At 47.5% G+C, this 23,718-nt stretch overlaps 13 non-coding genes across 13 annotated transcripts; all 13 read right to left on the reverse strand.

Annotated features, from left to right (window-relative positions):
• Window positions 1–302: 302 nt before the first annotated feature.
• Window positions 303–375, reverse strand: TRNAR-ACG (transfer RNA arginine (anticodon ACG)). The gene has a single exon. It is a non-coding gene; the product is annotated as a tRNA-Arg (tRNA).
• Window positions 376–2,411: 2,036 nt separating this feature from the next.
• Window positions 2,412–2,484, reverse strand: TRNAR-ACG (transfer RNA arginine (anticodon ACG)). The gene has a single exon. It is a non-coding gene; the product is annotated as a tRNA-Arg (tRNA).
• A 311-nt stretch (window positions 2,485–2,795) lies between these two features.
• Window positions 2,796–2,868, reverse strand: TRNAR-ACG (transfer RNA arginine (anticodon ACG)). The gene has a single exon. It is a non-coding gene; the product is annotated as a tRNA-Arg (tRNA).
• A 2,036-nt stretch (window positions 2,869–4,904) lies between these two features.
• On the reverse strand, window positions 4,905–4,977 carry TRNAR-ACG (transfer RNA arginine (anticodon ACG)). Its single transcript has one exon. It is a non-coding gene; the product is annotated as a tRNA-Arg (tRNA).
• A 311-nt stretch (window positions 4,978–5,288) lies between these two features.
• TRNAR-ACG (transfer RNA arginine (anticodon ACG)) lies at window positions 5,289–5,361 on the reverse strand. Its single transcript has one exon. It is a non-coding gene; the product is annotated as a tRNA-Arg (tRNA).
• Window positions 5,362–9,887: 4,526 nt separating this feature from the next.
• On the reverse strand, window positions 9,888–9,960 carry TRNAR-ACG (transfer RNA arginine (anticodon ACG)). The gene has a single exon. It is a non-coding gene; the product is annotated as a tRNA-Arg (tRNA).
• A 311-nt stretch (window positions 9,961–10,271) lies between these two features.
• TRNAR-ACG (transfer RNA arginine (anticodon ACG)) lies at window positions 10,272–10,344 on the reverse strand. The gene has a single exon. It is a non-coding gene; the product is annotated as a tRNA-Arg (tRNA).
• A 4,526-nt stretch (window positions 10,345–14,870) lies between these two features.
• On the reverse strand, window positions 14,871–14,943 carry TRNAR-ACG (transfer RNA arginine (anticodon ACG)). The gene has a single exon. It is a non-coding gene; the product is annotated as a tRNA-Arg (tRNA).
• A 311-nt stretch (window positions 14,944–15,254) lies between these two features.
• On the reverse strand, window positions 15,255–15,327 carry TRNAR-ACG (transfer RNA arginine (anticodon ACG)). The gene has a single exon. It is a non-coding gene; the product is annotated as a tRNA-Arg (tRNA).
• Window positions 15,328–17,363: 2,036 nt separating this feature from the next.
• TRNAR-ACG (transfer RNA arginine (anticodon ACG)) lies at window positions 17,364–17,436 on the reverse strand. Its single transcript has one exon. It is a non-coding gene; the product is annotated as a tRNA-Arg (tRNA).
• A 311-nt stretch (window positions 17,437–17,747) lies between these two features.
• TRNAR-ACG (transfer RNA arginine (anticodon ACG)) lies at window positions 17,748–17,820 on the reverse strand. The gene has a single exon. It is a non-coding gene; the product is annotated as a tRNA-Arg (tRNA).
• A 4,526-nt stretch (window positions 17,821–22,346) lies between these two features.
• TRNAR-ACG (transfer RNA arginine (anticodon ACG)) lies at window positions 22,347–22,419 on the reverse strand. Its single transcript has one exon. It is a non-coding gene; the product is annotated as a tRNA-Arg (tRNA).
• A 312-nt stretch (window positions 22,420–22,731) lies between these two features.
• Window positions 22,732–22,804, reverse strand: TRNAR-ACG (transfer RNA arginine (anticodon ACG)). The gene has a single exon. It is a non-coding gene; the product is annotated as a tRNA-Arg (tRNA).
• Window positions 22,805–23,718: the final 914 nt, after the last annotated feature.

The following is a 23,718-nucleotide window of genomic DNA, read 5'->3' on the forward strand; positions in this document are numbered from 1 at the left end:
TGACTCTTGGAATCAGCACTTTTGTTACGACGCAGAGGCTCATCATGCGGATTGAGCCATCGTGAGCAACTTAGTTCTCATTTTTATAAGGAGAGGTGGTTGAAAACACGCCTACGAACTGACAATGAGCAGGCGTGTGCCATGTGTTAGAGACATCATGAGAAATAACGTAGTTCCCATTTTTTCTCCCGAGTAGAGGTAGAAACACGCTGCAACAGTGACTACAAACACACAATGAGCTTTCGAGTGCCTTGCGTGAGAAGGCTCATTTTTAAATACAGAACAAAAAGGCAGCATTTGAACGAGCCAGCCAGGAGTCGAACCTGGAATCTTCTGCTCCGTAGGCAGACGCATTATCCATTGCGCCACTGGCCCGCTGCTGCACTGTGTGCTGCATTCAGCACTTTTGTTACGAACCAGAGGCTCAGGTCGGGCTGCCTGAGACATCACGAGAAACTTTGTTCTCATTTTTACAGCGAGAGGTAGGAAAAACGCTACCAACACACAATAAGCAGGCGTGTGACATGTGTTAAAGAAGGCTCATTTTTAAATACTTTATTGAAAACAATACATACAAACATCTGACAAAGAACGCATTTGGCATCAGATACTGCCCGGATTGCAACTCTCTGCACGTATTTTCTGGCGAGTTTTACGGACCAAGCATCTCATTTATTGTACTATAGCACTCACATTTTCATGCGCAAATAACAGATTTAGACTGTTTTCACTTTTTAGTATTGTACCATTTTATGTGCTCGGTGCTCTTCAGTGTTAAATCCGCGGGAGAGGATGATCTGTACCCAGATCAACCCCAAAAGTGCCATACAGATATGAAACAGGTAAGGCCTGAGTGATAGGCGTGCCAAGGAGTACTCGACGTGCATGCTACAGAAACGCGAAACATGCAACAAGTGAGAGACATAAAATGGGGTTTTTCACTTTAAGAAAATAACATATAATATATTGAATACAATTTTTTGTTTACTTCTTAAAAGGTGTTTTATTGAGCTGTAGCCTTCCTCTTAGAGAGCAGGACTAAGAAGCCCGGCTGGAGCATTTCAGCACATTTTTATTTCCTTTTGGCGATCGCTGTGTCAGGGTGTTGGGTTGGGGCTCCAAGATTGCCGAACACCAGGCGAGCAGTCTATCATGGGGAACAGTTTAGTATACAACACCGGTGCGATGAAGGCACATGGCCTACTGTGCATTTTAAGCACCACCTATAAGCCGAAACCGTTGCATTGAAGTACAGGTAGGAGGGAGATGACATGTGAAGAGGGACACACGACTTGGTTTTTTTTGGGTTATTTATTTGTTAAATATTGTTGGTTGTTTATCGTCTAATTGACTGCCTTGGGCCATGCTTACCTCTTTGGCCATTCCCACCCACTCCTTGCCCCTCCCACCCAAAACTCAACCCCTGGTATCTATGTTGTTTCTAAGCAGTCTGCTGTGAGTTAATGGCTTAATTGCCGCTGTAAATGGCTACCGGTATAATAACAAAAATCTTACCCAATTCTACCTGGAGAGCAGTTTCCATGCTTCTGACAGCTCTGAAGCCAGGCTGATGGTCATGGAGACAACCAACAGAGTCGGTGTGAAGATTAAGCTGGGAGATGGTCAGCTTTTCCAAGAGTTTGCCCTGGAAAGGAGTGATAGAAACCTGCGAAGTTAGCCGGGCCGGAGGGGTCGGCTGTGGAATTTTTGAGAAGAGGGTGCACAAGAGAATGCTTCAGAGTGGAGGGGAAGATTCCACAGGTGATGGAATGGTTACAGAAGTCGGCCAGATTCAGAGCAAGGGTGTCAATGTGGTCCTTGATGGTTTTGGACGAACAGGGAAGAACCTGTTTTGACTGGAATCACACAATCTCCTGGGCTTGCGCCAATCTGGTTTCCAACCAAGCCACGGCACTGAATCGGCCTTACTGGACCTAAAGATTCAACAGGATGATATCAAAGATGCCAAGAAGCAAGCCCTCCTCTTGTTACTGGGCCTGTCTGCAGCCTTCGACCATGTATACATATTGAATAAATCAAAAAGGCAGCCTATGATCGAGCCAGCCAGGAGTCAACCTGGAATTAGTCAAATGTGTTATCCATTGCGCCACTGGACCGCTGCTACAGCGTGAGCAGGAGTCAGCACTTTTGTAACGAAATAGAAGTTTCCTGCTTGAGACACAGTGAGAAACGTACTTCTCATTTTTACAAGGAGAGGTAGAAAAAAACGCTACAAGCCCACAATGAGCAGGTGAGCGAGCGTGTGCCATCATGAGAAACTTAGTTCTCATTTTTCCCAGAGGAGAGGTAGAAAAAACGCACTAACTACGAACAAACAATGTGCTTTTGTGTGCCATGCGTGACAAGGCTCATTTTTAAATACTTTCTAGAACAAAAAGGCAGCATGCGAACGAGCCAGCCAGGAGTCGAACCTGGAATCTTCTGCTCCGTAGGCAGACGCGTTATCCATTGCGCCACTGGCCCTCTGCTGCAGTGATTCTTGGAATCAGCACTTTTGTTACGACGCAGATGCTCATCATGCGGATTGAGCCATCATGAGCAACTTAGTTCTCATTTTTATAAGGAGAGGTGGTTGAAAACACGCCTACGAACTGACAATGAGCAGGCGTGTGCCATGTGTTAGAGACATCATGAGAAATAACGTAGTTCCCATTTTTTCTCCCGAGTAGAGGTAGAAACACGCTGCAACAGTGACTACAAACACACAATGAGCTTCGAGTGCCTTGCGTGAGAAGGCTCATTTTTAAATACAGAACAAAAAGGCAGCATTTGAACGAGCCAGCCAGGAGTCGAACCTGGAATCTTCTGCTCCGTAGGCAGACGCGTTATCCATTGCGCCACTGGCCCGCTGCTGCACTGTGTGCTGCATTCAGCACTTTTGTTACGAACCAGAGGCTCAGGTCGGGCTGCCTGAGACATCACGAGAAACTTTGTTCTCATTTTTACAGCGAGAGGTAGGAAAAACGCTACCAACACACAATAAGCAGGCGTGTGACATGTGTTAAAGAAGGCTCATTTTTAAATACTTTATTGAAAACAATACATACAAACATCTGACAAAGAACGCATTTGGCATCAGATACTGCCCGGATTGCAACTCTCTGCACGTATTTTCTGGCGAGTTCTACGGACCAAGCATCTCATTTATTGTACGATAGCACTCACATTTTCATGCGCAAATAACAGATTTAGACTGTTTTCACTTTTTAGTATTGTACCATTTTATGTGCTCGGTGCTCTTCAGTGTTAAATCCGCGGGAGAGGATGATCTGTACCCAGATCAACCCCAAAAGTGCCATACAGATATGAAACAGGTAAGGCCTGAGTGATAGGCGTGCCAAGGAGTACTCGACGTGCATGCTACAGAAACGCGAAACATGCAACAAGTGAGAGACATAAAATGGGGTTTTTCACTTTAAGAAATAACATATAATATATTGAATACAATTTTTTGTTTACTTCTTAAAAGGTGTTTTATTGAGCTGTAGCCTTCCTCTTAGAGAGCAGGACTAAGAAGCCCGGCTGGAGCATTTCAGCACATTTTTATTTCCTTTTGGCGATCGCTGTGTCAGGGTGTTGGGTTGGGGCTCCAAGATTGCCGAACACCAGGCGAGCAGTCTATCATGGGGAACAGTTTAGTATACAACACCGGTGCGATGAAGGCACATGGCCTACTGTGCATTTTAAGCACCACCTATAAGCCGAAACCGTTGCATTGAAGTACAGGTAGGAGGGAGATGACATGTGAAGAGGGACACACGACTTGTTTTTTTTTTGGGTTATTTATTTGTTAAATATTGTTGGTTGTTTATCGTCTAATTGACTGCCTTGGGCCATGCTTACCTCTTTGGCCATTCCCACCCACTCCTTGCCCCTCCCACCCAAAACTCAACCCCTGGTATCTATGTTGTTTCTAAGCAGTCTGCTGTGAGTTAATGGCTTAATTGCCGCTGTAAATGGCTACCGGTATAATAACAAAAATCTTACCCAATTCTACCTGGAGAGCAGTTTCCATGCTTCTGACAGCTCTGAAGCCAGGCTGATGGTCATGGAGACAACCAACAGAGTCGGTGTGAAGATTAAGCTTGGAGATGGTCAGCTTTTCCAAGAGTTTGCCCTGGAAAGGAGTGATAGAAACCTGCGAAGTTAGCCGGGCCGGAGGGGTCGGCTGTGGAATTTTTGAGAAGAGGGTGCACAAGAGAATGCTTCAGAGTGGAGGGGAAGATTCCACAGGTGATGGAATGGTTACAGAAGTCGGCCAGATTCAGAGCAAGGGTGTCAATGTGGTCCTTGATGGTTTTGGACGAACAGGGAAGAACCTGTTTTGACTGGAATCACACAATCTCCTGGGCTTGCGCCAATCTGGTTTCCAACCAAGCCACGGCACTGAATCGGCCTTACTGGACCTAAAGATTCAACAGGATGATATCAAAGATGCCAAGAAGCAAGCCCTCCTCTTGTTACTGGGCCTGTCTGCAGCCTTCGACCATGTATACATATTGAATAAATCAAAAAGGCAGCCTATGATCGAGCCAGCCAGGAGTCAACCTGGAATTAGTCAAATGTGTTATCCATTGCGCCACTGGACCGCTGCTACAGCGTGAGCAGGAGTCAGCACTTTTGTAACGAAATAGAAGTTTCCTGCTTGAGACACAGTGAGAAACGTACTTCTCATTTTTACAAGGAGAGGTAGAAAAAAACGCTACAAGCCCACAATGAGCAGGTGAGCGAGCGTGTGCCATCATGAGAAACTTAGTTCTCATTTTTCCCAGAGGAGAGGTAGAAAAAACGCACTAACTACGAACAAACAATGTGCTTTTGTGTGCCATGCGTGACAAGGCTCATTTTTAAATACTTTCTAGAACAAAAAGGCAGCATGCGAACGAGCCAGCCAGGAGTCGAACCTGGAATCTTCTGCTCCGTAGGCAGACGCGTTATCCATTGCGCCACTGGCCCTCTGCTGCAGTGACTCTTGGAATCAGCACTTTTGTTACGACGCAGATGCTCATCATGCGGATTGAGCCATCATGAGCAACTTAGTTCTCATTTTTATAAGGAGAGGTGGTTGAAAACACGCCTACGAACTGACAATGAGCAGGCGTGTGCCATGTGTTAGAGACATCATGAGAAATAACGTAGTTCCCATTTTTTCTCCCGAGTAGAGGTAGAAACACGCTGCAACAGTGACTACAAACACACAATGAGCTTCGAGTGCCTTGCGTGAGAAGGCTCATTTTTAAATACAGAACAAAAAGGCAGCATTTGAACGAGCCAGCCAGGAGTCGAACCTGGAATCTTCTGCTCCGTAGGCAGACGCGTTATCCATTGCGCCACTGGCCCGCTGCTGCACTGTGTGCTGCATTCAGCACTTTTGTTACGAACCAGAGGCTCAGGTCGGGCTGCCTGAGACATCACGAGAAACTTTGTTCTCATTTTTACAGCGAGAGGTAGGAAAAACGCTACCAACACACAATAAGCAGGCGTGTGACATGTGTTAAAGAAGGCTCATTTTTAAATACTTTATTGAAAACAATACATACAAACATCTGACAAAGAACGCATTTGGCATCAGATACTGCCCGGATTGCAACTCTCTGCACGTATTTTCTGGCGAGTTTTACGGACCAAGCATCTCATTTATTGTACTATAGCACTCACATTTTCATGCGCAAATAACAGATTTAGACTGTTTTCACTTTTTAGTATTGTACCATTTTATGTGCTCGGTGCTCTTCAGTGTTAAATCCGCGGGAGAGGATGATCTGTACCCAGATCAACCCCAAAAGTGCCATACAGATATGAAACAGGTAAGGCCTGAGTGATAGGCGTGCCAAGGAGTACTCGACGTGCATGCTACAGAAACGCGAAACATGCAACAAGTGAGAGACATAAAATGGGGTTTTTCACTTTAAGAAAATAACATATAATATATTGAATACAATTTTTTGTTTACTTCTTAAAAGGTGTTTTATTGAGCTGTAGCCTTCCTCTTAGAGAGCAGGACTAAGAAGCCCGGCTGGAGCATTTCAGCACATTTTTATTTCCTTTTGGCGATCGCTGTGTCAGGGTGTTGGGTTGGGGCTCCAAGATTGCCGAACACCAGGCGAGCAGTCTATCATGGGGAACAGTTTAGTATACAACACCGGTGCGATGAAGGCACATGGCCTACTGTGCATTTTAAGCACCACCTATAAGCCGAAACCGTTGCATTGAAGTACAGGTAGGAGGGAGATGACATGTGAAGAGGGACACACGACTTGTTTTTTTTTGGGTTATTTATTTGTTAAATATTGTTGGTTGTTTATCGTCTAATTGACTGCCTTGGGCCATGCTTACCTCTTTGGCCATTCCCACCCACTCCTTGCCCCTCCCACCCAAAACTCAACCCCTGGTATCTATGTTGTTTCTAAGCAGTCTGCTGTGAGTTAATGGCTTAATTGCCGCTGTAAATGGCTACCGGTATAATAACAAAAATCTTACCCAATTCTACCTGTCCTTAACTCACTACCCCACCCCCTCTATTCCCACCTCTCCCCTCTCACCCAATCTACCCTTATCCCCACCCTACTCTACCACCGCTGACTATACCCCAAACCACTCTACACCTACCCCACTCTTCGCTACCCACAATATCCCACACCACTGTAGACCTACCCTACCCACTGCCCCACCCCACTGTACCCCTATCCATCAAACCACTGTAGACTGGCAAGGTGACACGAGGTCCTTTGATCCCAATAGATTTCGCCCAGCCTTTCCATATCTTCAGATCACTACCGAGTTAAGGTACGTGTTTGTTGAGTCTCCAACTTACCCCAGACCTACGCTAGTTGTTCAAGATCAGACAGGCAGTCAAAGTGAACAGGCACGCCTTTGACAGTGTCTCTTCGGATGTAGGTAGATGCACAAAGTATTCTATTCTGAGGTCCATGCATTCTGCCATGTAAGCGCCAAACAGCCCTTTCACGGGAAGACCCTTCAAAAAGTAAAGACTCCGCTTTCTGTATGTTGGCATGTAGCACGTAGCCCATCTTGGCAGATAGCGTACATCACATTGCATCTAGTGGTGGCCCTATGTTGTGATTCTTCACTTGCCAAATCATAGCAGTGCTAAAAGGTCATGGCCAAGAGGCCTCAGCGGCAGGGGATCTGCGTCCAGTGCAAATTGGCACATGCCAAAACGTCCTGAACAATGGAGAAGGCAAAGAAGTTTCATTAGTGGTGTAATGGGAGGATAAATCGTGTTCCAGATGTTGGGGACATCCCTCAGACCTGTTAAGGGCCTCCATCACACCACTGAGGAATTATCCTTGTTTGTTACTGTTTGCAATGAATGATTGAAGGAGTTGCGTATCTTCAGATCTATAGATTCCTGCTATGATATGACATGATATTGTATTTGAATCGTACTCATACACGCGTGTTTCAGAGCGTGACGAGGCAAGGGAGGGGAAGAAGGGAGGACAAAACAGCGATCTTCCTAGGCCCAGTGACATTGAGAATGCTCAAGTGCAGGGGAGAGGGAGGGAGGAAAGTGCAAGGAGAGGGGCGAGGTGGAACGTGCCTAGGAAGGGATAAAAACAACAACAACTGGTAGCGCAGCCAGCAGGGTGGCAAGTGCGAGGTTTAAAGCGCAGACAAGGGGTGTCTGATAAGTGCAGGTAAGGGCACTGTAGGGTTACAGATACAGACCCAAGTGCAAGGATTGCGTGCAAGGGTTGCCAGGAGGCAGTGCAGGTGTGCGGCTGGGTGGGCAGGGACCTTGGCCCGAAATCAGAGGGTAGCCAGGTGCACGGAGCTGAAGCAGACAGATCAGCAGGGGAGCGGAAGAGCAAAGGCAGAAGCAAAGAGGAAGGTCTTGAGGTGCTTCCGGAACCAGAGATGGTTCTCCTCAAGTTTCAGTGTGGCAGGCAGGCTGTTCCAGAGGGAGGCCCCAGCTGAGGAAAGAGATCTACCCCCAACTCGTTGCTTGGAGAAGCGACCGGCCCTGAGGGAGTTGGAGGTGGAGGAGAAAAGAGCTCGAGTGGGAAGGTATTTACGGAGGGAGAGTTGAAGGTATTTTGGACCCAGGCCCCAGTAAGCCTTGTGGACAATGCAGAGGGACTTGAATTTAACCCTTGCAGCCACTGGGAGCAATGAAAAGATTTCAGGGCTGGAGAGATACGATCCCTGGGCTTCAGACCAAGGAAACGTCTTGCAGTCCTGTTCTGGATGAGTTGCAGAGGACAGAGAGAAGAAGCAGGCAGATTTAGAAAGAGGCTGTTGCAGTAGTCTAGCCTAGAGAGAATCAGAGCTCTAGATACAGTAAGCTTCTGGGGGAAGGAGAGGAAAGGAACAATACCTCTGCAAATGTACAGTTGGTAGTTTGACTTCTTAGAGATGTCAGAGATGTGAGAAGAAAAGGAGAGTGTGGAGTCGAAGATGACCCCAAGGTTCTTAGCCTCAAAGGTGGGAGCAGGAAGAGGGCCAAGGGAGGCCGGCCAGAGAGTGGCAGGAAAGGAGGGTGCAGGTGTGCCGATGAGGAGAATCTCTGCCTAAATGGGATTAAGGCAGAGATCATTGGCGGCAGACCAGTCCTGGATGGCAGACAGACGGTCAGAGATGAGGGAGGGAAGCCTGAAAACAAGCAGAGTGTCATCCGCATAGCACTGAAAGTTGAAGCAGAGAGCTGCAATGCGGTGGGAAATGGGTGCCAGGTATTGGTTGAACAGCCAGGGAGAGAGGTTAGACCCGTGGGGAACACCACAAGTAGAGAATGAGATGGCGAAAAGGAAGGACCCAAGTTGGACCTGGGAGGGCCGATCAGAGTGGAAAGAGGTCATCCAGGCCAGGGCCTGATCAGTGATACCCGGCTTATCACGGAGACAGTTGAGCAGGATGGCATGGTTGACCGTGTCAAAGGCAGAAGAGAAATCGAGTAGGATGAGGACCCAAAAGGGATGTTAGAGTCATGGTTGGACAGCAGGTCTTCACAGGTGTTCAGGAGAGCAGTTTCCATGCTTCTGACAGCTCTGAAGCCAGGCTGATGGTCATGGAGACAACCAACAGAGTCGGTGTGAAGATTAAGCTGGGAGATGGTCAGCTTTTCCAAGAGTTTGCCCTGGAAAGGAGTGATAGAAACCTGCGAAGTTAGCCGGGCCGGAGGGGTCGGCTGTGGAATTTTTGAGAAGAGGGTGCACAAGAGAATGCTTCAGAGTGGAGGGGAAGATTCCACAGGTGATGGAATGGTTACAGAAGTCGGCCAGATTCAGAGCAAGGGTGTCAATGTGGTCCTTGATGGTTTTGGACGAACAGGGAAGAACCTGTTTTGACTGGAATCACACAATCTCCTGGGCTTGCGCCAATCTGGTTTCCAACCAAGCCACGGCACTGAATCGGCCTTACTGGACCTAAAGATTCAACAGGATGATATCAAAGATGCCAAGAAGCAAGCCCTCCTCTTGTTACTGGGCCTGTCTGCAGCCTTCGACCATGTATACATATTGAATAAATCAAAAAGGCAGCCTATGATCGAGCCAGCCAGGAGTCAACCTGGAATTAGTCAAATGTGTTATCCATTGCGCCACTGGACCGCTGCTACAGCGTGAGCAGGAGTCAGCACTTTTGTAACGAAACAGAAGTTTCCTGCTTGAGACACAGTGAGAAACGTACTTCTCATTTTTACAAGGAGAGGTAGAAAAAAACGCTACAAGCCCACAATGAGCAGGTGAGCGAGCGTGTGCCATCATGAGAAACTTAGTTCTCATTTTTCCCAGAGGAGAGGTAGAAAAAACGCACTAACTACGAACAAACAATGTGCTTTTGTGTGCCATGCGTGACAAGGCTCATTTTTAAATACTTTCTAGAACAAAAAGGCAGCATGCGAACGAGCCAGCCAGGAGTCGAACCTGGAATCTTCTGCTCCGTAGGCAGACGCGTTATCCATTGCGCCACTGGCCCTCTGCTGCAGTGACTTTTGGAATCAGCACTTTTGTTACGACGCAGAGGCTCATCATGCGGATTGAGCCATCATGAGCAACTTAGTTCTCATTTTTATAAGGAGAGGTGGTTGAAAACACGCCTACGAACTGACAATGAGCAGGCGTGTGCCATGTGTTAGAGACATCATGAGAAATAACGTAGTTCCCATTTTTTCTCCCGAGTAGAGGTAGAAACACGCTGCAACAGTGACTACAAACACACAATGAGCTTCGAGTGCCTTGCGTGAGAAGGCTCATTTTTAAATACAGAACAAAAAGGCAGCATTTGAACGAGCCAGCCAGGAGTCGAACCTGGAATCTTCTGCTCCGTAGGCAGACGCGTTATCCATTGCGCCACTGGCCCGCTGCTGCACTGTGTGCTGCATTCAGCACTTTTGTTACGAACCAGAGGCTCAGGTCGGGCTGCCTGAGACATCACGAGAAACTTTGTTCTCATTTTTACAGCGAGAGGTAGGAAAAACGCTACCAACACACAATAAGCAGGCGTGTGACATGTGTTAAAGAAGGCTCATTTTTAAATACTTTATTGAAAACAATACATACAAACATCTGACAAAGAACGCATTTGGCATCAGATACTGCCCGGATTGCAACTCTCTGCACGTATTTTCTGGCGAGTTTTACGGACCAAGCATCTCATTTATTGTACTATAGCACTCACATTTTCATGCGCAAATAACAGATTTAGACTGTTTTCACTTTTTAGTATTGTACCATTTTATGTGCTCGGTGCTCTTCAGTGTTAAATCCGCGGGAGAGGATGATCTGTACCCAGATCAACCCCAAAAGTGCCATACAGATATGAAACAGGTAAGGCCTGAGTGATAGGCGTGCCAAGGAGTACTCGACGTGCATGCTACAGAAACGCGAAACATGCAACAAGTGAGAGACATAAAATGGGGTTTTTCACTTTAAGAAAATAACATATAATATATTGAATACAATTTTTTGTTTACTTCTTAAAAGGTGTTTTATTGAGCTGTAGCCTTCCTCTTAGAGAGCAGGACTAAGAAGCCCGGCTGGAGCATTTCAGCACATTTTTATTTCCTTTTGGCGATCGCTGTGTCAGGGTGTTGGGTTGGGGCTCCAAGATTGCCGAACACCAGGCGAGCAGTCTATCATGGGGAACAGTTTAGTATACAACACCGGTGCGATGAAGGCACATGGCCTACTGTGCATTTTAAGCACCACCTATAAGCCGAAACCGTTGCATTGAAGTACAGGTAGGAGGGAGATGACATGTGAAGAGGGACACACGACTTGTTTTTTTTTGGGTTATTTATTTGTTAAATATTGTTGGTTGTTTATCGTCTAATTGACTGCCTTGGGCCATGCTTACCTCTTTGGCCATTCCCACCCACTCCTTGCCCCTCCCACCCAAAACTCAACCCCTGGTATCTATGTTGTTTCTAAGCAGTCTGCTGTGAGTTAATGGCTTAATTGCCGCTGTAAATGGCTACCGGTATAATAACAAAAATCTTACCCAATTCTACCTGTCCTTAACTCACTACCCCACCCCCTCTATTCCCACCTCTCCCCTCTCACCCAATCTACCCTTATCCCCACCCTACTCTACCACCGCTGACTATACCCCAAACCACTCTACACCTACCCCACTCTTCGCTACCCACAATATCCCACACCACTGTAGACCTACCCTACCCACTGCCCCACCCCACTGTACCCCTATCCATCAAACCACTGTAGACTGGCAAGGTGACACGAGGTCCTTTGATCCCAATAGATTTCGCCCAGCCTTTCCATATCTTCAGATCACTACCGAGTTAAGGTACGTGTTTGTTGAGTCTCCAACTTACCCCAGACCTACGCTAGTTGTTCAAGATCAGACAGGCAGTCAAAGTGAACAGGCACGCCTTTGACAGTGTCTCTTCGGATGTAGGTAGATGCACAAAGTATTCTATTCTGAGGTCCATGCATTCTGCCATGTAAGCGCCAAACAGCCCTTTCACGGGAAGACCCTTCAAAAAGTAAAGACTCCGCTTTCTGTATGTTGGCATGTAGCACGTAGCCCATCTTGGCAGATAGCGTACATCACATTGCATCTAGTGGTGGCCCTATGTTGTGATTCTTCACTTGCCAAATCATAGCAGTGCTAAAAGGTCATGGCCAAGAGGCCTCAGCGGCAGGGGATCTGCGTCCAGTGCAAATTGGCACATGCCAAAACGTCCTGAACAATGGAGAAGGCAAAGAAGTTTCATTAGTGGTGTAATGGGAGGATAAATCGTGTTCCAGATGTTGGGGACATCCCTCAGACCTGTTAAGGGCCTCCATCACACCACTGAGGAATTATCCTTGTTTGTTACTGTTTGCAATGAATGATTGAAGGAGTTGCGTATCTTCAGATCTATAGATTCCTGCTATGATATGACATGATATTGTATTTGAATCGTACTCATACACGCGTGTTTCAGAGCGTGACGAGGCAAGGGAGGGGAAGAAGGGAGGACAAAACAGCGATCTTCCTAGGCCCAGTGACATTGAGAATGCTCAAGTGCAGGGGAGAGGGAGGGAGGAAAGTGCAAGGAGAGGGGCGAGGTGGAACGTGCCTAGGAAGGGATAAAAACAACAACAACTGGTAGCGCAGCCAGCAGGGTGGCAAGTGCGAGGTTTAAAGCGCAGACAAGGGGTGTCTGATAAGTGCAGGTAAGGGCACTGTAGGGTTACAGATACAGACCCAAGTGCAAGGATTGCGTGCAAGGGTTGCCAGGAGGCAGTGCAGGTGTGCGGCTGGGTGGGCAGGGACCTTGGCCCGAAATCAGAGGGTAGCCAGGTGCACGGAGCTGAAGCAGACAGATCAGCAGGGGAGCGGAAGAGCAAAGGCAGAAGCAAAGAGGAAGGTCTTGAGGTGCTTCCGGAACCAGAGATGGTTCTCCTCAAGTTTCAGTGTGGCAGGCAGGCTGTTCCAGAGGGAGGCCCCAGCTGAGGAAAGAGATCTACCCCCAACTCGTTGCTTGGAGAAGCGACCGGCCCTGAGGGAGTTGGAGGTGGAGGAGAAAAGAGCTCGAGTGGGAAGGTATTTACGGAGGGAGAGTTGAAGGTATTTTGGACCCAGGCCCCAGTAAGCCTTGTGGACAATGCAGAGGGACTTGAATTTAACCCTTGCAGCCACTGGGAGCAATGAAAAGATTTCAGGGCTGGAGAGATACGATCCCTGGGCTTCAGACCAAGGAAACGTCTTGCAGTCCTGTTCTGGATGAGTTGCAGAGGACAGAGAGAAGAAGCAGGCAGATTTAGAAAGAGGCTGTTGCAGTAGTCTAGCCTAGAGAGAATCAGAGCTCTAGATACAGTAAGCTTCTGGGGGAAGGAGAGGAAAGGAACAATACCTCTGCAAATGTACAGTTGGTAGTTTGACTTCTTAGAGATGTCAGAGATGTGAGAAGAAAAGGAGAGTGTGGAGTCGAAGATGACCCCAAGGTTCTTAGCCTCAAAGGTGGGAGCAGGAAGAGGGCCAAGGGAGGCCGGCCAGAGAGTGGCAGGAAAGGAGGGTGCAGGTGTGCCGATGAGGAGAATCTCTGCCTAAATGGGATTAAGGCAGAGATCATTGGCGGCAGACCAGTCCTGGATGGCAGACAGACGGTCAGAGATGAGGGAGGGAAGCCTGAAAACAAGCAGAGTGTCATCCGCATAGCACTGAAAGTTGAAGCAGAGAGCTGCAATGCGGTGGGAAATGGGTGCCAGGTATTGGTTGAACAGCCAGGGAGAGAGGTTAGACCCGTGGGGAACACCACAAGTAGAGAATGAGATGGCGAAAAGGAAGGACCCAAGTTGGACCTGGGAGGGCCGATCAGAGTGGAAAGAGGTCATCCAGGCCAGGGCCTGATCAGTGATACCCGGCTTATCACGGAGACAGTTGAGCAGGATGGCATGGTTGACCGTGTCAAAGGCAGAAGAGAAATCGAGTAGGATGAGGACCCAAAAGGGATGTTAGAGTCATGGTTGGACAGCAGGTCTTCACAGGTGTTCAGGAGAGCAGTTTCCATGCTTCTGACAGCTCTGAAGCCAGGCTGATGGTCATGGAGACAACCAACAGAGTCGGTGTGAAGATTAAGCTGGGAGATGGTCAGCTTTTCCAAGAGTTTGCCCTGGAAAGGAGTGATAGAAACCTGCGAAGTTAGCCGGGCCGGAGGGGTCGGCTGTGGAATTTTTGAGAAGAGGGTGCACAAGAGAATGCTTCAGAGTGGAGGGGAAGATTCCACAGGTGATGGAATGGTTACAGAAGTCGGCCAGATTCAGAGCAAGGGTGTCAATGTGGTCCTTGATGGTTTTGGACGAACAGGGAAGAACCTGTTTTGACTGGAATCACACAATCTCCTGGGCTTGCGCCAATCTGGTTTCCAACCAAGCCACGGCACTGAATCGGCCTTACTGGACCTAAAGATTCAACAGGATGATATCAAAGATGCCAAGAAGCAAGCCCTCCTCTTGTTACTGGGCCTGTCTGCAGCCTTCGACCATGTATACATATTGAATAAATCAAAAAGGCAGCCTATGATCGAGCCAGCCAGGAGTCAACCTGGAATTAGTCAAATGTGTTATCCATTGCGCCACTGGACCGCTGCTACAGCGTGAGCAGGAGTCAGCACTTTTGTAACGAAACAGAAGTTTCCTGCTTGAGACACAGTGAGAAACGTACTTCTCATTTTTACAAGGAGAGGTAGAAAAAAACGCTACAAGCCCACAATGAGCAGGTGAGCGAGCGTGTGCCATCATGAGAAACTTAGTTCTCATTTTTCCCAGAGGAGAGGTAGAAAAAACGCACTAACTACGAACAAACAATGTGCTTTTGTGTGCCATGCGTGACAAGGCTCATTTTTAAATACTTTCTAGAACAAAAAGGCAGCATGCGAACGAGCCAGCCAGGAGTCGAACCTGGAATCTTCTGCTCCGTAGACAGACGCGTTATCCATTGCGCCACTGGCCCTCTGCTGCAGTGACTTTTGGAATCAGCACTTTTGTTACGACGCAGAGGCTCATCATGCGGATTGAGCCATCATGAGCAACTTAGTTCTCATTTTTATAAGGAGAGGTGGTTGAAAACACGCCTACGAACTGACAATGAGCAGGCGTGTGCCATGTGTTAGAGACATCATGAGAAATAACGTAGTTCCCATTTTTTCTCCCGAGTAGAGGTAGAAACACGCTGCAACAGTGACTACAAACACACAATGAGCTTCGAGTGCCTTGCGTGAGAAGGCTCATTTTTAAATACAGAACAAAAAGGCAGCATTTGAACGAGCCAGCCAGGAGTCGAACCTGGAATCTTCTGCTCCGTAGGCAGACGCGTTATCCATTGCGCCACTGGCCCGCTGCTGCACTGTGTGCTGCATTCAGCACTTTTGTTACGAACCAGAGGCTCAGGTCGGGCTGCCTGAGACATCACGAGAAACTTTGTTCTCATTTTTACAGCGAGAGGTAGGAAAAACGCTACCAACACACAATAAGCAGGCGTGTGACATGTGTTAAAGAAGGCTCATTTTTAAATACTTTATTGAAAACAATACATACAAACATCTGACAAAGAACGCATTTGGCATCAGATACTGCCCGGATTGCAACTCTCTGCACGTATTTTCTGGCGAGTTCTACGGACCAAGCATCTCATTTATTGTACGATAGCACTCACATTTTCATGCGCAAATAACAGATTTAGACTGTTTTCACTTTTTAGTATTGTACCATTTTATGTGCTCGGTGCTCTTCAGTGTTAAATCCGCGGGAGAGGATGATCTGTACCCAGATCAACCCCAAAAGTGCCATACAGATATGAAACAGGTAAGGCCTGAGTGATAGGCGTGCCAAGGAGTACTCGACGTGCATGCTACAGAAACGCGAAACATGCAACAAGTGAGAGACATAAAATGGGGTTTTTCACTTTAAGAAATAACATATAATATATTGAATACAATTTTTTGTTTACTTCTTAAAAGGTGTTTTATTGAGCTGTAGCCTTCCTCTTAGAGAGCAGGACTAAGAAGCCCGGCTGGAGCATTTCAGCACATTTTTATTTCCTTTTGGCGATCGCTGTGTCAGGGTGTTGGGTTGGGGCTCCAAGATTGCCGAACACCAGGCGAGCAGTCTATCATGGGGAACAGTTTAGTATACAACACCGGTGCGATGAAGGCACATGGCCTACTGTGCATTTTAAGCACCACCTATAAGCCGAAACCGTTGCATTGAAGTACAGGTAGGAGGGAGATGACATGTGAAGAGGGACACACGACTTGTTTTTTTTTTGGGTTATTTATTTGTTAAATATTGTTGGTTGTTTATCGTCTAATTGACTGCCTTGGGCCATGCTTACCTCTTTGGCCATTCCCACCCACTCCTTGCCCCTCCCACCCAAAACTCAACACCTGGTATCTATGTTGTTTCTAAGCAGTCTGCTGTGAGTTAATGGCTTAATTGCCGCTGTAAATGGCTACCGGTATAATAACAAAAATCTTACCCAATTCTACCTGGAGAGCAGTTTCCATGCTTCTGACAGCTCTGAAGCCAGGCTGATGGTCATGGAGACAACCAACAGAGTCGGTGTGAAGATTAAGCTGGGAGATGGTCAGCTTTTCCAAGAGTTTGCCCTGGAAAGGAGTGATAGAAACCTGCGAAGTTAGCCGGGCCGGAGGGGTCGGCTGTGGAATTTTTGAGAAGAGGGTGCACAAGAGAATGCTTCAGAGTGGAGGGGAAGATTCCACAGGTGATGGAATGGTTACAGAAGTCGGCCAGATTCAGAGCAAGGGTGTCAATGTGGTCCTTGATGGTTTTGGACGAACAGGGAAGAACCTGTTTTGACTGGAATCACACAATCTCCTGGGCTTGCGCCAATCTGGTTTCCAACCAAGCCACGGCACTGAATCGGCCTTACTGGACCTAAAGATTCAACAGGATGATATCAAAGATGCCAAGAAGCAAGCCCTCCTCTTGTTACTGGGCCTGTCTGCAGCCTTCGACCATGTATACATATTGAATAAATCAAAAAGGCAGCCTATGATCGAGCCAGCCAGGAGTCAACCTGGAATTAGTCAAATGTGTTATCCATTGCGCCACTGGACCGCTGCTACAGCGTGAGCAGGAGTCAGCACTTTTGTAACGAAATAGAAGTTTCCTGCTTGAGACACAGTGAGAAACGTACTTCTCATTTTTACAAGGAGAGGTAGAAAAAAACGCTACAAGCCCACAATGAGCAGGTGAGCGAGCGTGTGCCATCATGAGAAACTTAGTTCTCATTTTTCCCAGAGGAGAGGTAGAAAAAACGCACTAACTACGAACAAACAATGTGCTTTTGTGTGCCATGCGTGACAAGGCTCATTTTTAAATACTTTCTAGAACAAAAAGGCAGCATGCGAACGAGCCAGCCAGGAGTCGAACCTGGAATCTTCTGCTCCGTAGGCAGACGCGTTATCCATTGCGCCACTGGCCCTCTGCTGCAGTGACTCTTGGAATCAGCACTTTTGTTACGACGCAGATGCTCATCATGCGGATTGAGCCATCATGAGCAACTTAGTTCTCATTTTTATAAGGAGAGGTGGTTGAAAACACGCCTACGAACTGACAATGAGCAGGCGTGTGCCATGTGTTAGAGACATCATGAGAAATAACGTAGTTCCCATTTTTTCTCCCGAGTAGAGGTAGAAACACGCTGCAACAGTGACTACAAACACACAATGAGCTTCGAGTGCCTTGCGTGAGAAGGCTCATTTTTAAATACAGAACAAAAAGGCAGCATTTGAACGAGCCAGCCAGGAGTCGAACCTGGAATTTTCTGCTCCGTAGGCAGACGCGTTATCCATTGCGCCACTGGCCCGCTGCTGCACTGTGTGCTGCATTCAGCACTTTTGTTACGAACCAGAGGCTCAGGTCGGGCTGCCTGAGACATCACGAGAAACTTTGTTCTCATTTTTACAGCGAGAGGTAGGAAAAACGCTACCAACACACAATAAGCAGGCGTGTGACATGTGTTAAAGAAGGCTCATTTTTAAATACTTTATTGAAAACAATACATACAAACATCTGACAAAGAACGCATTTGGCATCAGATACTGCCCGGATTGCAACTCTCTGCACGTATTTTCTGGCGAGTTTTACGGACCAAGCATCTCATTTATTGTACTATAGCACTCACATTTTCATGCGCAAATAACAGATTTAGACTGTTTTCACTTTTTAGTATTGTACCATTTTATGTGCTCGGTGCTCTTCAGTGTTAAATCCGCGGGAGAGGATGATCTGTACCCAGATCAACCCCAAAAGTGCCATACAGATATGAAACAGGTAAGGCCTGAGTGATAGGCGTGCCAAGGAGTACTCGACGTGCATGCTACAGAAACGCGAAACATGCAACAAGTGAGAGACATAAAATGGGGTTTTTCACTTTAAGAAAATAACATATAATATATTGAATACAATTTTTTGTTTACTTCTTAAAAGGTGTTTTATTGAGCTGTAGCCTTCCTCTTAGAGAGCAGGACTAAGAAGCCCGGCTGGAGCATTTCAGCACATTTTTATTTCCTTTTGGCGATCGCTGTGTCAGGGTGTTGGGTTGGGGCTCCAAGATTGCCGAACACCAGGCGAGCAGTCTATCATGGGGAACAGTTTAGTATACAACACCGGTGCGATGAAGGCACATGGCCTACTGTGCATTTTAAGCACCACCTATAAGCCGAAACCGTTGCATTGAAGTACAGGTAGGAGGGAGATGACATGTGAAGAGGGACACACGACTTGTTTTTTTTTGGGTTATTTATTTGTTAAATATTGTTGGTTGTTTATCGTCTAATTGACTGCCTTGGGCCATGCTTACCTCTTTGGCCATTCCCACCCACTCCTTGCCCCTCCCACCCAAAACTCAACCCCTGGTATCTATGTTGTTTCTAAGCAGTCTGCTGTGAGTTAATGGCTTAATTGCCGCTGTAAATGGCTACCGGTATAATAACAAAAATCTTACCCAATTCTACCTGTCCTTAACTCACTACCCCACCCCCTCTATTCCCACCTCTCCCCTCTCACCCAATCTACCCTTATCCCCACCCTACTCTACCACCGCTGACTATACCCCAAACCACTCTACACCTACCCCACTCTTCGCTACCCACAATATCCCACACCACTGTAGACCTACCCTACCCACTGCCCCACCCCACTGTACCCCTATCCATCAAACCACTGTAGACTGGCAAGGTGACACGAGGTCCTTTGATCCCAATAGATTTCGCCCAGCCTTTCCATATCTTCAGATCACTACCGAGTTAAGGTACGTGTTTGTTGAGTCTCCAACTTACCCCAGACCTACGCTAGTTGTTCAAGATCAGACAGGCAGTCAAAGTGAACAGGCACGCCTTTGACAGTGTCTCTTCGGATGTAGGTAGATGCACAAAGTATTCTATTCTGAGGTCCATGCATTCTGCCATGTAAGCGCCAAACAGCCCTTTCACGGGAAGACCCTTCAAAAAGTAAAGACTCCGCTTTCTGTATGTTGGCATGTAGCACGTAGCCCATCTTGGCAGATAGCGTACATCACATTGCATCTAGTGGTGGCCCTATGTTGTGATTCTTCACTTGCCAAATCATAGCAGTGCTAAAAGGTCATGGCCAAGAGGCCTCAGCGGCAGGGGATCTGCGTCCAGTGCAAATTGGCACATGCCAAAACGTCCTGAACAATGGAGAAGGCAAAGAAGTTTCATTAGTGGTGTAATGGGAGGATAAATCGTGTTCCAGATGTTGGGGACATCCCTCAGACCTGTTAAGGGCCTCCATCACACCACTGAGGAATTATCCTTGTTTGTTACTGTTTGCAATGAATGATTGAAGGAGTTGCGTATCTTCAGATCTATAGATTCCTGCTATGATATGACATGATATTGTATTTGAATCGTACTCATACACGCGTGTTTCAGAGCGTGACGAGGCAAGGGAGGGGAAGAAGGGAGGACAAAACAGCGATCTTCCTAGGCCCAGTGACATTGAGAATGCTCAAGTGCAGGGGAGAGGGAGGGAGGAAAGTGCAAGGAGAGGGGCGAGGTGGAACGTGCCTAGGAAGGGATAAAAACAACAACAACTGGTAGCGCAGCCAGCAGGGTGGCAAGTGCGAGGTTTAAAGCGCAGACAAGGGGTGTCTGATAAGTGCAGGTAAGGGCACTGTAGGGTTACAGATACAGACCCAAGTGCAAGGATTGCGTGCAAGGGTTGCCAGGAGGCAGTGCAGGTGTGCGGCTGGGTGGGCAGGGACCTTGGCCCGAAATCAGAGGGTAGCCAGGTGCACGGAGCTGAAGCAGACAGATCAGCAGGGGAGCGGAAGAGCAAAGGCAGAAGCAAAGAGGAAGGTCTTGAGGTGCTTCCGGAACCAGAGATGGTTCTCCTCAAGTTTCAGTGTGGCAGGCAGGCTGTTCCAGAGGGAGGCCCCAGCTGAGGAAAGAGATCTACCCCCAACTCGTTGCTTGGAGAAGCGACCGGCCCTGAGGGAGTTGGAGGTGGAGGAGAAAAGAGCTCGAGTGGGAAGGTATTTACGGAGGGAGAGTTGAAGGTATTTTGGACCCAGGCCCCAGTAAGCCTTGTGGACAATGCAGAGGGACTTGAATTTAACCCTTGCAGCCACTGGGAGCAATGAAAAGATTTCAGGGCTGGAGAGATACGATCCCTGGGCTTCAGACCAAGGAAACGTCTTGCAGTCCTGTTCTGGATGAGTTGCAGAGGACAGAGAGAAGAAGCAGGCAGATTTAGAAAGAGGCTGTTGCAGTAGTCTAGCCTAGAGAGAATCAGAGCTCTAGATACAGTAAGCTTCTGGGGGAAGGAGAGGAAAGGAACAATACCTCTGCAAATGTACAGTTGGTAGTTTGACTTCTTAGAGATGTCAGAGATGTGAGAAGAAAAGGAGAGTGTGGAGTCGAAGATGACCCCAAGGTTCTTAGCCTCAAAGGTGGGAGCAGGAAGAGGGCCAAGGGAGGCCGGCCAGAGAGTGGCAGGAAAGGAGGGTGCAGGTGTGCCGATGAGGAGAATCTCTGCCTAAATGGGATTAAGGCAGAGATCATTGGCGGCAGACCAGTCCTGGATGGCAGACAGACGGTCAGAGATGAGGGAGGGAAGCCTGAAAACAAGCAGAGTGTCATCCGCATAGCACTGAAAGTTGAAGCAGAGAGCTGCAATGCGGTGGGAAATGGGTGCCAGGTATTGGTTGAACAGCCAGGGAGAGAGGTTAGACCCGTGGGGAACACCACAAGTAGAGAATGAGATGGCGAAAAGGAAGGACCCAAGTTGGACCTGGGAGGGCCGATCAGAGTGGAAAGAGGTCATCCAGGCCAGGGCCTGATCAGTGATACCCGGCTTATCACGGAGACAGTTGAGCAGGATGGCATGGTTGACCGTGTCAAAGGCAGAAGAGAAATCGAGTAGGATGAGGACCCAAAAGGGATGTTAGAGTCATGGTTGGACAGCAGGTCTTCACAGGTGTTCAGGAGAGCAGTTTCCATGCTTCTGACAGCTCTGAAGCCAGGCTGATGGTCATGGAGACAACCAACAGAGTCGGTGTGAAGATTAAGCTGGGAGATGGTCAGCTTTTCCAAGAGTTTGCCCTGGAAAGGAGTGATAGAAACCTGCGAAGTTAGCCGGGCCGGAGGGGTCGGCTGTGGAATTTTTGAGAAGAGGGTGCACAAGAGAATGCTTCAGAGTGGAGGGGAAGATTCCACAGGTGATGGAATGGTTACAGAAGTCGGCCAGATTCAGAGCAAGGGTGTCAATGTGGTCCTTGATGGTTTTGGACGAACAGGGAAGAACCTGTTTTGACTGGAATCACACAATCTCCTGGGCTTGCGCCAATCTGGTTTCCAACCAAGCCACGGCACTGAATCGGCCTTACTGGACCTAAAGATTCAACAGGATGATATCAAAGATGCCAAGAAGCAAGCCCTCCTCTTGTTACTGGGCCTGTCTGCAGCCTTCGACCATGTATACATATTGAATAAATCAAAAAGGCAGCCTATGATCGAGCCAGCCAGGAGTCAACCTGGAATTAGTCAAATGTGTTATCCATTGCGCCACTGGACCGCTGCTACAGCGTGAGCAGGAGTCAGCACTTTTGTAACGAAACAGAAGTTTCCTGCTTGAGACACAGTGAGAAACGTACTTCTCATTTTTACAAGGAGAGGTAGAAAAAAACGCTACAAGCCCACAATGAGCAGGTGAGCGAGCGTGTGCCATCATGAGAAACTTAGTTCTCATTTTTCCCAGAGGAGAGGTAGAAAAAACGCACTAACTACGAACAAACAATGTGCTTTTGTGTGCCATGCGTGACAAGGCTCATTTTTAAATACTTTCTAGAACAAAAAGGCAGCATGCGAACGAGCCAGCCAGGAGTCGAACCTGGAATCTTCTGCTCCGTAGACAGACGCGTTATCCATTGCGCCACTGGCCCTCTGCTGCAGTGACTTTTGGAATCAGCACTTTTGTTACGACGCAGAGGCTCATCATGCGGATTGAGCCATCATGAGCAACTTAGTTCTCATTTTTATAAGGAGAGGTGGTTGAAAACACGCCTACGAACTGACAATGAGCAGGCGTGTGCCATGTGTTAGAGACATCATGAGAAATAAGGTAGTTCCCATTTTTTCTCCCGAGTAGAGGTAGAAACACGCTGCAACAGTGACTACAAACACACAATGAGCTTTCGAGTGCCTTGCGTGAGAAGGCTCATTTTTAAATACAGAACAAAAACGCAGCATTTGAACGAGCCAGCCAGGAGTCGAACCTGGAATCTTCTGCTCCGTAGGCAGACGCGTTATCCATTGCGCCACTGGCCCGCTGCTGCACTGTGAGCTGCATTCAGCACTTTTGTTACGAACCAGAGGCTCAGGTCGGGCTGCCTGAGACATCACGAGAAACTTTGTTCTCATTTTTACAGCGAGAGGTAGGAAAAACGCTACCAACACACAATAAGCAGGCGTGTGACATGTGTTAAAGAAGGCTCATTTTTAAATACTTTATTGAAAACAATACATACAAACATCTGACAAAGAACGCATTTGGCATCAGATACTGCCCGGATTGCAACTCTCTGCACGTATTTTCTGGCGAGTTTTACGGACCAAGCATCTCATTTATTGTACTATAGCACTCACATTTTCATGCGCAAATAACAGATTTAGAATGTTTTCACTTTTTAGTATTGTACCATTTTATGTGCTCGGTGCTCTTCAGTGTTAAATCCGCGGGAGAGGATGATCTGTACCCAGATCAACCCCAAAAGTGCCATACAGATATGAAACAGGTAAGGCCTGAGTGATAGGCGTGCCAAGGAGTACTCAACGTGCATGCCACAGAAACGCGAAACATGCAACAAGTGAGAGACATAAAATGGGGTTTTTCACTTTAAGAAATAACATATAATATATTGAATACAATTTTTTGTTTACTTCTTAAAAGGTGTTTTATTGAGCTGTAGCCTTCCTCTTAGAGAGCAGGACTAAGAAGCCCGGCTGGAGCATTTCAGCACATTTTTATTTCCTTTTGGCGATCGCTGTGTCAGGGTGTTGGGTTGGGGCTCCAAGATTGCCGAACACCAGGCGAGCAGTCTATCATGGGGAACAGTTTAGTATACAACACCGGTGCGATGAAGGCACATGGCCTACTGTGCATTTTAAGCACCACCTATAAGCCGAAACCGTTGCATTGAAGTACAGGTAGGAGGGAGATGACATGTGAAGAGGGACACACG

Source organism: Ambystoma mexicanum, chromosome 13 (assembly GCF_040938575.1).
Source record: "Ambystoma mexicanum isolate Mex_15411 chromosome 13, UKY_AmexF1_1, whole genome shotgun sequence".
NCBI lineage: Eukaryota > Metazoa > Chordata > Amphibia > Caudata > Ambystomatidae > Ambystoma > Ambystoma mexicanum.